We start from the raw sequence: 17,047 nt of genomic DNA, 5'->3' as shown, positions 1-17,047 counted from the left end.
GCGGCTATCTTTGAGTCCCTCTTGTTCCTTTAAGCACCTCTTTTCCCATATTTCTCTGAGTATCCCCAATAAAGCTCATTGGTTCAACAAGATATATCAGTGGCATCTGTACTTGCTTCTGTATTCATTTCTCATTTTGTGAGAGTAGATGCATGTGTATGTTCTGTCTTCCCAGGAAAAGTCTCTCGTACAACATGTGCTAAAACCTATCTTGTTCTTCCTATCCTGTTGTACACCACAAAATTAAAATTAAAGAGAAAGCATTTGGTCAGCTAAATCAGGCAAGATTGTTTGTGATCACTGCTCCAGGCTTACTACCATGGTAGTACCTGGTCCTGTTAAAAGGATTCAACACAGAATATATAGGCATAGGGAGCCTCACAGAGGAGACTGCTCTCTCTCTTTTGCATTCATGGAGGAGAGAGTGAGAGGTGTACAGGGAGACACATGAAAATACAGTTACAAAACTGTCAGTGACAGATATCCAAACTGGGCTGTGTCCATGTATGACTCTTAATCATGCTTAGAACCCATGGTTCAGTCAAAGAACAGTGACTCTTAGTACACTGCTGCCTGTGGGCAAATACTGAATGCCATTGTGCTTTCCTCATGTCCTGTTGTATCTTAGAAATTCCACTGTGTAAGTCCCAAGAACTGAACTGAATTTCAATTTCTTTTGGCTAAATCCTTTACACAATGCTAATATTGTAGATTGAAAAGTCATCATGAAATGAAACTCAAGAAAATGTATTAATAGAGACTTATATCCAGCTTAATTTAATGTGTGACTCTTCAAATATCAAGAAACTACAAAGCTTTAAAGAGATAAACTATGAACAACATAGCGCATACATGCTCATGTACAGCTTAGAATTCCTCAAGGGTGTGCTGGAAGATCATTTTGCAGGACTGAAAAAAAGTTGGGGAAACATTTAGTCTAATACCAAAACATTGTATTAGAATATTGATACTTGTGATGGCTATTCTTGGTTGTCAACTTGTCTATATCTGTAATTAACTAAAATGTAAAAACGGAGGGGCACACCTGTGAGAGATTTTTGTTTAATTTGAAGTGCTAAAATCCACTTATAATCCAGATCTTTGAAGTGGGAAGACCCATCTCTAATCTGGACCAAGCTTTCGGCTGGAAGCCTACATAAGGACATGGAAAAAAGAAGCTGTTGCTTGTCTGCTTACTCTCACCTCAATAGCAAGTCCATTCCTTCACTGGCATGAGAGCCTGCTTCTTCAAGATTCTGGCATGTACTGAAGACCAGCTGAGACAGCCAGCCTTGGGACTAAACAATTACTGGATTCTTGGACCTTTTGTACACAAGTAGCCATTGTTGGTGTAGCTGGACCACAGTTGAGAGAGAGATTGATTCATTCTATGAGTTCTGTTCTAGTGAGGGGTCAAGTCTACATTCATCTTGTAACAGAACTTGTCAAATAATGAATCTCCCACATGGTACTGGTTTTGAAGGGTTCATGGAGAGCAGCTGAGGTCTGGCATGTGCGGCAGGGTCAGAGGTTTCCCGAGAAGAGAGAGTATTGATGAATATGCAGCCCCAGTTACAGTGGAAACTCTAGCATATTGGAATTGCCAGGATCATGGGATGACTTGACCTGGAAGCTTCTCCCCTGCTGGTGAGCTTTCATAGCATCTGAAAGTACTAAGCAAAATGCTGGAAGAGAAAAGTTATTCATGATCTTACCCAGCTGTGGACCCTGCCTGGCATAATACCAACTGCCAGAAAAGATGTGCCACTTGTACCTTGTCGTCTGTAGGATTGTGGGGCCACCATCTCATTACTCATTGGATTTGTACCATTGATTATTCGTGGATGGCACTGTAAATAGTCAAAAATACATCAATGGAGAGGTCATGGATTCTATGCATTGAAATATTACATACTTGTTAGTGGGTTCATTGCCATGTTGCCTTGTAAATATTTATTCTTTCCAGATTAGTGCTTCTCTTACTTTTGGTCAGAGATGGTTCTTTATTTGCAGCGAGTGGTAGTTATTTCAGAGACTCTCTCCTGGTCAAAGTGCTGACAATAAGTGACTCTGGAGGACTTGTTCTATTGACATCGCACAGTGCGTCCATTTCTGTATGGAACATCTTCATCACCATATCTGATGCCCCAGGAACGCTGATGAAGAAGTGAAAGAATATAAAAGCCCCAAGTCTGAGAAGACTGCCAAGAATACTGTCCTGACCACCACTGTGGTTACCTGCAAGTGACAACTTCATGCAGCCTCACCGCTCCTGAGGAATTATTGACAGTTAATGGTTACTGAATGGAAAAGGAATCATTATCTTTGGAAGTGGAGCTACATGTAAAGTTTCCAATTCTCCAGTCAGTCTCCTCTCACTGAAAGCAGTGTAAATGAAACTCAGTGTGTCTCAAAAGATCCAAAACATGGAAGAGGGTGACTTGATAAGGATAATGGATTCATCAGGTAAGGTAGAGGGGTTAGGGACTGTTCTGTGATGCTGGAGTTACAGGCAGTTGTGAGCTGCCATGAGGGCATTGCTCCAGAGCCCCAGTCTTCTGGAAGGGTAAACAGTGCTCCTAACTGCTGAGCCTCACTCTGGCCTCTCTAGCTCGGTTAAATCCTTATGTTAAACACAACTGCACCCTTGTCCTGTTACAGTGTCAAGGGCAGTTCTACACGTTGTTCCTTTGTATTGGACTGTAAACATATATTGACACATATAACATGAATCTTAAAAGGTCTTATAGAAAACCCAGAGCCAGATATTGGAGTGAAAGCTGAAAGATCAGAGAAGCAGAATAGCCAGCTATTAGCTTACCTTTATGAAATCCTCGGCCTCAAGAGAGCGAGTTCCTGTTTCCCCTATACCTTTCTGTGTCCTGCCATATTCCTTCCTGGGATTAAAGGCATGTGTCACCATTATGGTGATATTTTATTTGTGCTGAAACGTGATTTTATTTGTATGTTAATAAATAGTTACCTGGGGGTCAGAGCTAATAGCAAGCCATTTAGCAGAAGTCTGGCAGTGGTAGCACTCGCCCTTAATCCTGATCACATGACAGGCAGAATGTCTATGCGTTCAAGGATACAGCCAGCATGGAGACACATGCCTTTAATCTCAATACCAACCATAGAGACCTGGAGGTCTGTACAGACAGGCAGTGATGAGGAGGTCATGTGGTTGGGTTTAGAACCAATGAGAAGGCAGAATAGAAAGTCAGTAAAAAATACAGACACACAGGAAGTAGGTCTTTTTCTCAGGGGAAGGACGACAGCAAGGGGGTAAGAAGGTGGTCTTAACTCTTGGCTGCTGCTTGATCTCTGGGCTTTTAACTCTGCATTTGGCTCTGTATTAATAAGACCATTTAGAAAAACATCTACACACCATTGCCTGGCTCTGTAACAATTTTACAGTTAGAAACTTCACTTTAGATTAAAATAGAATTAGAAAGCCACTTTTGAATAATTAGGACCATTGACCTATATAAGAAAAAAAAATTTTTTTGGTTCAAGAAAAGCACCCTGACTTACAGACCCATGATCTATACTTACAGACAAATGGCTTTTGTTTTAATTTAATGGTTTGTTGCCATGCAGTGATATGACTGTGGCATTCCCCCTGGAGGAGAGAGCAATGTCTAGACCCTGCACAGAGATTGTGGCACAGAAACCCCCTGTTGGAGAATTATAGCAGTCAGGTTTCTGTGGGTGAGAATAGTTTCCTAGCAGTATCCCTTGCTCCTAAGGGTTCTTTGGAAAAATACTCAAATGTGTGAGCTTTGTTTGACTGAGTCTCACATCTCAAAGAATAAAGTGAAATCCTCAGATGAAAAGACATTGTGTGTGTGTGTGTGTGTGTGTGTGTGTGTGTGTGTGTGTGTGTGTGTGTGTGAGAGAGAGAGAGAGAGAGAGAGAGAGAGAGAGAGAGAGAGAGAGAGAGAGAGACTTTTTCTCTTCATTTTTTCCTTTTTGTGATATGTTAGGCTTCATTCATGCCTTTTCCATGATCAATTCAAATACTCAGTAGTCTTTAATGTTGTCACCTCGATTATACAGCTAGATATTTGCCTTTGAGTTTTTGACTGGGCTATGATTAGAAGTGGGACTCAAGTTATGCAAAGCCAGCTTTACATCACAAAAGTGTCTCTAATTTGTTGAGTCTATTTTATCAAGGAAATCATGAGAATTACAGCAATCTAATCTTTGTAGATAAAGATGCTCTTCTTGGAGAATTCATAACTCATTCTTGCATTTACCTACTCTCTGAAATGAAATAAGAATAACTTTGGTAATAGGCAGAATTTTTCATGGTATTTCCTTTACACTTTTCTGTGTTCTCTACAAGAGAAACCAATGCTGTAACTACTGAGATAGTTCTCCAGCACACTTACCTAAGTTTTAATGAGAACATCAAAGGTCAAAGCAAATTGAATGTTCAGAGCTGGGATATACGTTACAGTTCACTTAGTAATTGGAATATTTTGATTTTACTATGGGATTGAACTATTCTCTAACTATTTCTACTTACAAAAAAAGAGAGGTTTTAAAATAGAGAAAGCTATTTGTGGTGGGGCATGCTTTTCTGTTGTTTTTGTTTGGTTGTTTTTCTGAAACAGGGACTGTATTCTTGGCTGTCTGAAAACTAGCTATTAGACCAGGCTGGCCTTGAACTCATGAGATCTTCCTGCCTCTGCCTCCTGAGTGCTGGGATTAAAGGCATGCACCACCACCACTGCCCATTTTTAATCACTTTCTTACACCTTTACAACATACATACATGTTATTTAAACCTTTAAAACATCTTTCTTTTTTTTTCATATGGAAACGTCCAATCATTTACTATGAGACATAAGTGCTTGATTACTGAGAATAGTCATTGAAAAACAAGTTGTTCATTATTTATTATTATTATTTTGGTTTTTCAAGGCAGGGTTTCTCTGTGTGGCTCTGGAACTTGCTATGCAGACCAGGCTGGCCTCGAACTCACAAAGATCCACCTGCCTCTGCCTCCCTAGTGCTGGGATTAAAGGCATGTGCTACCATGCCCAGCTTATTATTATTATTTAAAATTTACTATTTATTTATTATGTATACAGTGTTCTGCCTGCATGTGTTCCTGCAGGCCAGAAGAGGGCACCAGATCTCATTACAGGTGGTTGTGAGCCACCATGTGGTTGCTGGGAATTGAACTCAGGACCTCTGGAAGAGCAGTCAGTGCTCTTAAGTGCTGAGCCATCCCTCCAACCCATTATTATTATTTTTTTAAAGAGTAAATTTTTTTTAGTCAATAATAACAGCATGCTAACTTGCAAAATTGGTGCTGTGAAAACTCGGCAGGTTCTCCTAGCAGTTCCTCAATCTGAGGTATGCTGGGACCCGGGATTGTACTGTCTACCCATGCCAGGCTCCCCTTCCAGCTCACCAATTGCTCACTACCAGCAACAATCAAGTAAGTTTTATCTGGGTGCTGCCTATAATTCCACAGCCCAAAATCCCATGGCTTTTGCAGATCCTGGTCTTTTCCTATGGATGAGATCCCTCTTGGAGCTCAGTTTTCTTTCTGTGCTCATGGCTATTGGAATTCCTGGTCATTCCCCCAGCTACATGACTGCACATGTGCTGTCCAGTAGCCAAGCAAGGGGCTCAGTCATCCCAGGGCATTATGTCCTTCATAATCCATGTGCTGCATGGACATGTAATTTGTGTGCAGTGTAATCACATAATATATGCGCATTTGTGGCTGTAGCTATATAAGCCCATATGCACATGTGCGGGGCATGGGTGGGGGTGGGGGGTCCATAAAAAGTGGGTCACAGACTCCTCCCCCCTCTTTCTCTTTTTCCTCTCTCTCCCTGCATAACCATTTCCATAGGCCTAAGCACTCCCCTCTTAATAAACTCTTATAGTGGGTTTTGTCGTACCTCATGACTTTTCTCGAATGGTAAACTGTGCCATTTCATGAATAACACAGTGCCGCATAATAATACTAAAAATGGCCTCTTCAAAAAGTCTTTGAAGAAGGTGCTGAGACTCCTCTGACTTAGCCAGGGTAAGCCTGCCCCCGTTGACTGTGGTGACAACCCTCTTTAACGGTTTGATCCTCATTCAGCCCTCCCTTTAGTCCTAGGGACACCCGCGACTACAGGCTATAGTGACTCCTTTTTCTCCTCTCCTCCGTGGGACCTGTGCTGTATTTTTTGGGACATTTGTGGCTAAGGTGAGCGATCAGGGCCTGCCCCTCCCAAGCCCTCACTCTGACACAGTCTTTCACTCTTGCTTTCCTCCTCTCAAACCTCTTCCACCAGTTCTGCTGCATGTGGCGTGTTTGCTTGGTGGCATGACCTTGGCAGGGGCAGCCACAGATACCCACTTCACGCTAGGACCTTCCTTGCCTCCACCCATGGCAGATCTGCTCCTTCATGACTGTAACAAGTCTGCTTTCTTGTTCACTAGCCACTTTGCCTTCTATTCAATACCCCCACTTGGGTCTATGGTGGAGCCTTTGACCTGCCTTTGACCAGCCCCCTGGATATGAGACTGGCCTCAGTATTTCTTTGGGCCAGACAGTCAGGGAACCGAGAAAATTCTCCACTTTCTTTCTTCTCCCTTCCTTCTTATTTACTCAACTCCCGTTTAACATCTCTCTCGGAGTATATGCATGCTGATGGTTTTTACCCTGCAAGGAAAAGTCACGAAACACGACAGAATCCACTAGCAAGAGTTTTATTAAGACAAGGAGAAAGGCATAGATGTGATCAGGCCTGTGGAAGGACACATGTGAGAAGGGGGCAGGGGAACATGGGGCCTGCCTTTTAAGGGCCAGCTCACACCTGCACACACAGGCCCATGTAGCTACTCCATGCATGTGCATAGATCACTTGGTCATGCCGCATGATTACATGACCACGCAGCCATGGCGCATGGGTTGTGCAGGATATATAACCCGGAAATGACTAGGTGGAAACGACTAAGTGTCCCGCCTGGCATGCATGACCATGGGGGCGTGATTGGAATTCCTATCGCATGCGACTTGGATTTACAAAACAAAAAAAAAATTTGATCAGTGGTTCTCCTCCATCTTGGCTGGTGACTTCATGATGTAGATGACCATGTGGCTGGCAGCCATCTTTTACTAAGGTTTACTAAGGTTAAAAAATACATTTAGTCCTGATGACCTGTTCATTTTATCTCCTTCTAGAGCAAGAAAACAAGTCTCAAATATTTTGTATTGGTATGGACCTTTTGTATAATGATAGAGATGTAAAGCTATATTTGATTCAACACTGGTTTATAGTACACTTTATATGATAATGGAAATTTAAATTTACAAAGATCTATTCAGATTAACAAAGCTAACTTAGAGATTCATGCCTATGTCTTTGCCAGATGTTCAACACCAAGCTTCTAGAGAATTTAAAGAAATGATGTCATATGTTTGATAAATGGGGTCTCTGATAAACAAGATATATATTCTATGATGGAGTTTCTAGTCCCCCAAGAGGGTCCTTTTCTCAGAGTTGGGCCACACCCTGACTTACAAACCCCTTTTCTCCTGTTCCCATTGCGTGCTGGCATCTTTCCCCTGTTGCTTTTCTTTGATTTCTCAGGAGACATCAATTCCTAGTCTTATGACAGCTGCTAGCATATTGGAGACCGTTAGAGAACACAAGTTGACAGTCCTTCATACCTAATGGACAGACAGTCCTCAGATGCTCAGAGGTCTGCAGAATATGGCACTTAAAATGTTTAGTTAAAAAGCTTTTCGTGATAGAGACATGCTGGCTCCTGGCAGCACCTTTATTTCTTCCAAAGAAGATGGATGGGCACAGAAGAATCTCTACCCAGAACTTGCTCCAGCTTGCAGCACCACCACTGAGCAAAAACTGCCTTTCAACTTTATATAGCTAGAGTTTTCCTGCCTGGCCCACAGTCAGGACAAATCTCTCTCACCTGCCAGTCCCACAGCTGCTCAGACCCGACCAAGTGAACACAGAGACTTATATTGCTTACAAACTGTATGGCCGTGGCAGGCTTCTTGCTAACTGTTCTTACAGCTTCAATTAATCCATTTCCATTAATCTATGTCTTGCCACATGGCTCGTGGCTTACCGGCATCTTCACATGCTGTTTGTCGTCATCTTGGCAGCTGGCAGTGTCTCTCTGACTCAGCCTTCCACTTTCCAGCTTTATTCTCCTCCTTGTCCCGCCTATACTTCCTGCCTGGCCACTGGCCAATCAGTGATTTATTTATTGACCAATCAGCAACACACCTGACATACAGAACATCCCACAGCAACTTCAACTACTGCCTTTTGCCTCAACTGCTGCCAGGGCCTCTTCAAATCATGGGCAGTAGGACTCTGGGGAATCCACTGCCTCACTTTTGCCTAGACAAGATAGGCTGGTCCTTCCCACAAGTCCCTACCCCGCAACTGTCAAATCTTCTGAGGCCTGGTGGGCCTAGGCCTGGCAGCTGTAGACTGATGTTGTCATCCTGAGACCTCTGCCCTCAATGACAATGGAGGACCCTAGGTAACCAGCAAGTAAGTCTCTGCCACTTTCAATCATTAACTCAGGTAAAATTCATCCTTCTCGGATCTCTGATGTCATTTGACAACCAGATTTCGTCAGTTCAACAGTAGCAACCAAGGCTTCAGCTGTCTTTTTAATTCTCTATGTAAAATTCACAGGCCTCATTCTCTTAGAGCTAATACTTGGTAGTTTCCTGTTAAAAGAACAGATAAGTGTGCCTCATTCATAGACTTCATGATACAGGATAAACTGGTTTCAGAGGTAACTTCATAAGTTCAGAGTTTTAACATTGATAAATGCAGTTTTGATAAGCTGATGGAGCACTGACTACAGACAGTCTTGGGAGTCCTTAAATGTCTGTGGACTTTACTGGTCCCAGCTTTTGGAGGCAGGTTAGCATTAGAAAGGGTAAGGAAGCCTCCCTCCTCCTCCTTCACTTACTCAACCACTTCCATTCAGTAAATCTCCTCTGGTCATAGATTTAAAGATGTGTTTCATTGGGCTGAAACTAGAAAATGTTCATACCTTTTAACCCAAAGCCATAGCATTTGCTATGACATCAAGATGCAAATCTGTTCCAGTTATTTTACAGACCAGGTTCCTGCACAGATCCACCCCTCCTGCCAGACTCATGCCAAGGCCAGACCCTCAGGGGCCCTGCAGATACACCACCAGCCACTGCCCCAACTAAGAACACCAACCTGGCACACCTGGCACAAGTGGGCTTCACCCACTTGCCCACTCATAAAAACTCCATTATCTCCTAATTCATTGACACTTTTATTGGATGGATAAAGGCATTCCCCACTCCAGAGAAACAGCAGATATGATGGCTCCTGTACTCCTGACTTGGCATGCCGTTTCCCTAAGCTCCTGGAATTTCACTCTGGTACCACCAGACTCAAGGGGACATCTGCCCTTTCATCTGGCTCATCCACCTTTGCCTCTTCTGTACACCAGGGCACTTCCCCCTCCCATTCTTTCTGGCAGTTACCACTCTTCCCATGGCTAGCCCTGCTCACGAGGCCAACGATAACAACTATTTTTTTCCCTTAGCAACCTGCCTTCTCAGCTCCCTCAAGAGTCTCCAGGAGGACAGCTAACTGAATGCTTCTTCACTTAGACCTCCCGCGCTGTCCGTGACTCCCAACTTCCCTCTCCACTTTGCCCCCAAATCAGGAGGAAGCAGTCTCGAGAATTCAGTGCCCTCATACCCCGCACCTTGCTATCCATAACTCACCTTTTCATAATAATCAAAATTGGAGGAATGTTAGCATTCAGATCCGCCCAGCGTCCTGACCACGTCATTTTACGTAAAGTCCCCTTTAAGAAACCCCCTCCTTCCCTTTCTCTTTTGCTACAAGTTAGTTTACACTTTCTCTCTTACTTTCTTCCCTTTCTCTTTCTCTTCTTCCCTCTCTTCCCTTCTCCCTTCCCTCCACCCAAAAAAATTTCTGCTTGGATGCTGTGTCTGCATGGTGTGAGTAACTTTCTAGCGCTCCACACCACCACCTGCCTTGCCTGCATGGCGTGTCTCCCTCACCTGCCATGCGCCTTGGCTTAAACATGCCAAGGCCTCTCCTGTGCAGTTTTTACAAAAGTTTGTACTTCATCGAAACCTGTTTTGTGAGCTTGTCTTTTTCAGCATGAAGACTGTTAGCAACGTAAACCTGTGGTGAGCTTGCCATTCTCAGCCTAGTTTTTACATATGAAACTGATTTAGTCTGGCAAGCTTCTCCATTCACCACTGAGTTTCCAGAAGGAATTTTCTATGCTTTATATAAACACCCCTTTAGCATGCCTCTCAGAAGACAAACTTTTTCTGAGTTAGCAAAACAACAATTTCACCGTTTAGTGGTGAAAGCATTACAGCACAGGATGAATTAATTCAGCACTGGGCTGTTAATGGGCTGACAACTGATTTCCTGAGACACCCATTTCCTTTCAAAATCCTGAGTTCCTGAAATGTCTTCCCCCAAGTTAATATCGCTAATAGTGTAATTCCAAGTGGCAATAGTGGAGTTCTGTGAGGGATAAAGATGGCTTTTTAGTGTCACTTCATTTGCATAGTGATGGAAATGCTTATCCAGCTTCTCAGTAAAGCTCTCCAGAGTGAGTTACTGTGTCTAAAATTTAGACTATTTCATATAAGAGTAGATCATGCAGCTGTAAATTCACTTTTACCTTTAGTGCTACTTGCGTGGAGCATTTGTTTTAATTCATCATTTTCTTTGACTGAGCCATCCAGCTCCTCTATCTTGTCTTCAAGCCTGATATTATGTTTCCTACCTGATCTTTGAGTTATTATTAGACTTATTGCATTTTTTTATTTGTTTCATTTCAGTTTGGGTTCTTTCGGTGTTTCTAACTAGTTACTGAATTCAATTTTCATATCCTATATTGTCCTCACTTCCTACTTGCTACTATTTTCTTGCCCACAAATCATTTCATTTCTGTCTTTGAACTGATTCACATACTTTACACGTTTTGACCATCCTGAACATGACTTAGGTTTTTGAATTCTGTATATTGGATATCATTTAACTTGCTTTCCTTTGTTTTAATTTGTTCTGGGAATGGGACTTGAGCATCAAAATTTGGAGTGTTTGTTGTCTTTCGCTATGTGTTTTCAACCCAGGAGGCTTGTATTCCAAGGTGAGAACTTAGGCGGGATAACTTGTATCTGATGGGGTCAGAACACAGGGTCAGATACCGGGGTTCAGCGTCCTCCTAGATGCAGGTCTGGTCTAGGCTGGCAGCGAGCATGTGGGGAGGCTGTGCAGAGGGGATGCAGGGCAGCCTGACAGCTGGAGCTGTGTGGAAGGCAGCCTGAGACGGAGCCTGATCATTGGCCTTTAGGAGAAAAGAAACAGCGGGGTGGACCTGGAAAACTAATCAACAAAAAGAGCCTGCAAAGAGCCTGCGGTAGGCTTTTTTATAGCAGGTACGTAACCGGAAGTGGAGTTTGTAGTGGGAGGGTCCAGGAGGAGCCGCTCCGAGGTGTTTAGGGAAGTTACAGGAAATTCCGCCATTCCCTGTTGGACTTGGGAACCACGTGGTGCAGACCTGGGTGCGGAGGACACGGCGGGGTGTCGCGGGGACCTGAAACCTCCCCGGAGCCGCAGTCGCCGCGCGGGGCGGCCTGGGAAAGTCACCAGTCAGCAGCGCAGTGGCGGGAACCGCAGCCCGGCGGCCCTGGAACCTCCCAGGTCAGAGGAGCTGCGGGGCTGGGACACGGGAGGGGAGGGACCGGGGTGTGCTCGCGGAGGCTGCTCAGAAGGACACAGCTTTCAAAATTCTGTTGTGGCTAGCTTTCCGTTGTCGGTAAGTTTGAGATCCTATGAAGTGGGGTGTATCGTGGTTTTCACTTACCTTACTGTTCCCAGACTGTTCTGCCATACAGTAATTCCTAAAATAATCTAATAGAGGATCTGTAGTGTCTGTTGTTTGCAAACAGGGTTCACTTTGCTATCGTGGTAGTTCCAAAGCTCCTGGAATTTAAATTACTTCATGCTTTCTAACTCCCGTTTGAACACTTTTCCATTCAATAGAGTGGCTTTTGCCCCTGAGGAATAGGCTTCCTCAGAGAGCTTTGTAGATAGTAATCATATGAGGAACCATTGCAGATGATTGAATCAGAAAATATACTTTATCGAACGTTCCAGTTATGGCTGAAAACATTAACATTTACTAAGCAAAGTTTTTACACCCCATTATTTTTCATCTGAGATATTGCAGTCTAGAATGTAAATACAGCATTCAGAAATGTACCTTCATATGCTGTGTTCTTATGTTACAACTTAGGTCCAAGCAAGCCCAGTATACAGACTGTGAGAGCATATCAGACCACAATGTTTTATAGTTAGCAAACTCACTTTAGAAGTAAACAAAATTAGAATGCATCTTTTGAATAAATAATTATGGTCACTCCTCCATATCAGAAAAATGTCCCCTTGGTTGAAGAAAAGCACTCTCTGTCCATGTGCACATGGCCAAACTGTTGTATTTTATTTCATGGTTTGTTGGCATTCACTGTTGTGACTGTGGACTTCTTGTAGGAAGAGAGGGAATGTCTAGATCTTGCTCACAGGGCTTTTTTTTTTTTTTCGTTTTTCGAGACAGGGTTTCTCTGTGGCTTTTAGCTGAGATCTCCTATTGGAGAAGTGCAGCAATCTGGATTCTGAGCGTGAGAATAGTTTTCTTGCAGTCTCCCTTCCTGGGAAAACTACTCTGCATGTGTATGAGCTGTGTGTGAATGAGCCTCACATCTTACAGAGTAAAATTAAATCCTCAGAGAAAGAGAAACATTTTTTTAGGTGACATTTTTCTCTCCTTCATGTTTATTTGTTGGCAGGTGTTACTCATCATTAATTTTTGTTCCATGCAAAGTTCCAGGTGCTTTCTGCTCAGCCAGATCTGGTCACCTGTGAAGCAGAACCAAGAGCCCTGAATGGTGAAGAGAGGAGGCAGTAGCAAAGGATTCAGGTATGTAATAGGGACCGAGGAAGGAATAGGGAAGGGCTCAAGTAACAGTAGAAACAGAGCATGAATTTGGTTTCACCAGATTCTACTTCATTCAAAATGATTCTAGAGAATTCCACTGAGAATAATCTCAGAATATTCCTATTGTAAGTATTAGAAGACTCTCTATGTAACAATTAATGCTCAGAGGCAAATATAATTTAGTTTGGTTGTTCAAGTTAGTGATGCTGTCCCTGTGCCAGTCATATCATTGATTGGGTCTTATCAATATTAAATGTTTTCATTATTATAATCTTTTTTTTTTTGGTGTTTCGAGACAGGGTTTTTCTGTGTAGCTTTGCGCCTTTCCTAGAACTCACTCTGTAGCCCAGGCTGGCCTCGAACTTGCAGAGATCCGCCTGCCTCTGCCTCCCGAGTGCTGGGATTAAAGGCGTGCGCCACCACCGCCTGGCTATTATAAACTTAATATAATGTTTAGTTAGATAATTGATGCCTCTTAGTTTTTCCTGCTCTTAGAATTTTGGAGCATCTTGTAGTTTTTCTCTGTCCTTCTTGAACTGTCTACCCATTGATGCTTTGGGTTGAGTTAGTGTGGAGGGACTGGACACCCTTTGACTGGATTATAGTAATCCTTCTTTTGTAGTGTTATGTTTAGTTTTGTGTCTCATTGTCTTTATTATGATGAGGTATGTTCCTTCTGTTCTCAGATTCTTCAGCACTTTTATACTGAGTATTGTGATATGTAGCCACAAGTCTTTCATGGATCTGTTGACATCATCCAGTTTCTTCTCTTACTCACTCTACACATTTGGCATCTTCCATTGTTTAATTCATAGGGGTTGAAACAGTCTTGCATTCTTGGCATTAAATTACCTTGCATTTTATTTCCATGTAATTTAGAGACAATATCTGTGCCTATGTCCATCCTGGCAACTGGCCTGTGATTTTCCTTTGTACATACTTGTTTGGGCTCACCTGCTTTGGGTGCCAAGGTACAGAAAGCCTGCTCTTTGTCATGACTTTCTAGCATTCCTTTTCTTTGTGTTTGATTTACTGTCTTCCTTTTGACATTAGTATAAGGTTTGTCTAAAAGAAAGGAGAATTCTGTACTGAATCTGTCCAGTCCTCAGACAGTGTTAAAGGAAACTTGTTTCTAAGAGCTCATCATTTTCTTCAATTACAATTTCTATGTGTGTGACTTTTCACAGCTCTTCATAAGGTAATGCTGATGCCATTGGCATGCACTGTAATGTCCCCATTTCAATTCTAGTTGTATTACTTGGGGATTCACTCTTTTATCGCTTGGATTTGGTGAAACATTTCATCAGTATTTTTGTCAATTCATAGAAACAAGTCTGTTGCTTTGACTCACTGTATTATCTTTAGGTCTCTATTTCTTGAATTCCTACGCAACCTTTCTAATATCTTTCTACATACTATCTCAGATCTACTGTTCTTATGCTTATAAGCTATCAACCACATAATTATGGACAAATGTCTATTACAGCCAATGCCTATTGCTGCTAAACCTTAATGTTTCTTTGTCACCTCATTTCTGTGTCACTGTCTTTCATGAGCTGGCACTCTAAGAAGGTGTCCTCAATACTCCATGAATTCCGTCTCACTGTTCATTAAATATTCACAGTAGCTAATTAAAGAATAAACCAGGGGCTAGAAAGGTGGTTCAGCAGTTAAGATCACTTGATGCTCATGCAGTTTCTCGGGTCGGTTCTCCTAATGTGCCCTGTGCCTTAACAGCTTTCTATAACTCAGGTTCCAGAACAGTAATTCTTAACCTGTTCTCCTGGGAAACTCACACCACAGCAAAGTGTATTTGTTGCCACAGTTGGTGTGGCTGGATCAGGGACTGGCATTGATAGGATGTTTGGCAGGTTGGTTATTGACTATGCCAGGAAACCATCTCCCAAGGTTCAACCCTTCTTCTGTCTGTCCTGGGCTGTTCCCTGTCTGAGGCTATGGGTATCGGTATCATCTGTTTAATGGCCACCTTACTCATCTTCCTCACTGAGGCTCTGTCATGCAGTTATCTGAATCAGTGATAGTCCCAGTGCTGAAGTGTAAACAACAAAGCTTTATTATTCAATATTGTGTTTTTCTAAGTACCCCGTCTCCCCCAAATTTACAAGGCAAATCTTTTTGTCATTTAAAATCCTTCACTCTTAGTGTTTTGTGTCAGATTTGAAGTGAATATTTTGTGGGAAATATATGCTTTAATTTCATTTTCACTGTGTAGCCTGGGGGGCCTGTAACTAATCTTCATGCACACTAGGATGCTCTCCAACACACAGAACTCCACCTGGTCCTGCCTCTCAAATGGGTAGATTAAGGTGTGCACCATCACATCCAGACTCATTTTTCATTTGTTTGTTCTATTTTTCAAAAAGCTGCATGCTGAGTTGCATGTAGGTGCAGTAAGTTGGATTCCTACTAGCACTGTGCGTATGTTCTTGCTCTTGTATTGTCTCCAGTATCTGTTGTTAATATCAATGTAGTTTATATGAGCATTTTTGACACTTTGATTTGAAAGGGCAAAAAGAGGTCTGGTCGTTCTTTCTGAGACACAATCTCAAGAGCAGAGCAACAGGAGAAATGGCTGCTTCTCCAGTAAATACATTCAAGATCAGGATAGTGTCTACTTTTTTTCTGGGAATGTCATATATTGAGACTATGCAAACCTTTAAAACTCCAGTTTTGATAATGTTACCTAGGGGTTGGAGAGATGGCTCAGCAACAAAGAACACTCATGTGATGGCTTGTAACCATCCATATTCCGGTTCCAAGGGTTTTAATGTCTGTTAAGGATTTCTCATACCTACCCATGTGATGCTTTCTATTCTATCCCATAAAGACAGAGAAAAACACTTTGTTGTAGACAGACACATACAGAGAACACAGACAGATAGACACATACAGCATACAGACACACAGGGATAGATTCACAAGACAGCCTTCAGGGAAGCACAGATTCAAACTCATGGAAGAGATACCCAGAGGATGGAAGGGACAGGGAGCTTCAAGTTTAGAATTCAGATCTGGACTTGTTCTTAGTTCAATGACTCCAAGGGAAAATGCTTTCATTTTTTTCCTTGACTCAGCTAGGATGCATTATTTGTGACAAGGAGTTAAATCACTAATTTGTTTAATCCATGCACATATGGAGAATCTATTACATAGGACATCATTGTTTTTCCATAAAGAGAGAAGCAATAGAACTCACCACATTGTGAAACACTCAGTCCTGTCATGTGAAAGGTGCCCATGGGCTCAGAACGAACCCTGTGCTTTAATGATGGGCCCTACCTTTGCATTTGTTTTTCTGTGTGCTCACCTCCCTGCAGAGCTGGGATGCCTATTTACACCTCGTGAACACAACAGCACAGCTTAAACCTCAGAACACACCAGAGCAACCTGATCCTCATTATACTCATGACAAATCTATTTCTTAGCAAGAATTTCTAAAGGAGCTGGAGTAATTCTGGAGTCTCTTTTCCTCAGCCTATGAGATCGGCATGGGTATACACAGAGAATTGTATGTAACAATCGGAGGAGCATTGATGGATAAATGTCTAAATAGTATAGTATATAGGTTAATTCTGTTTCTAGTTTTTGGTTTTTTTTTTTTTAAGAAAAATATAGAATGCTTTCCAAAGTGGCTTCTCTAGTTTATAATTCCAGGTAGTGTATAACAGTGTTCCTTTTCTAACATTCATATCAGAATTTGTTATTTATCCTGGTGATGACCATTATGACGGGCGAGATGAAATCTTTAAGGAAATTTAGTCTGTATCTCCCTGATAGCTATGTACGCAGAACTTTTTGTTAACATGGCTTGAGAAGTACCTGAGCTAACTGCACAGCCTAATCAGGAGACAGGAGTGTAGAAGCGCATCTGATGCCTGCTGACTTTAAAGACCTTATGGAACTAAAGTAGGAACTCTAAAAGAAATGATCAAATCTCCTGTTGTAGAACCATTAGGTTCTGGTGGTGCCATATTGCTCTTTATGTTGT

The 17,047-nt window shown here is 42.3% G+C and overlaps 1 protein-coding gene across 1 annotated transcript in view; it reads left to right on the top strand.

The window, feature by feature from the left end:
* The window catches only part of LOC128124265 (zinc finger protein 420-like), a 48,818-nt gene that overhangs the window by 11,846 nt on the left and 19,925 nt on the right, over positions 1 to 17,047 (top strand).

This window comes from Peromyscus californicus, unplaced genomic scaffold (assembly GCF_007827085.1).
Source record: "Peromyscus californicus insignis strain IS unplaced genomic scaffold, ASM782708v3 Scaffold_4__1_contigs__length_199733344, whole genome shotgun sequence".
Classification (NCBI taxonomy): domain Eukaryota; kingdom Metazoa; phylum Chordata; class Mammalia; order Rodentia; family Cricetidae; genus Peromyscus; species Peromyscus californicus.
This window is presented reverse-complemented; position numbering and strand designations above follow the sequence as displayed.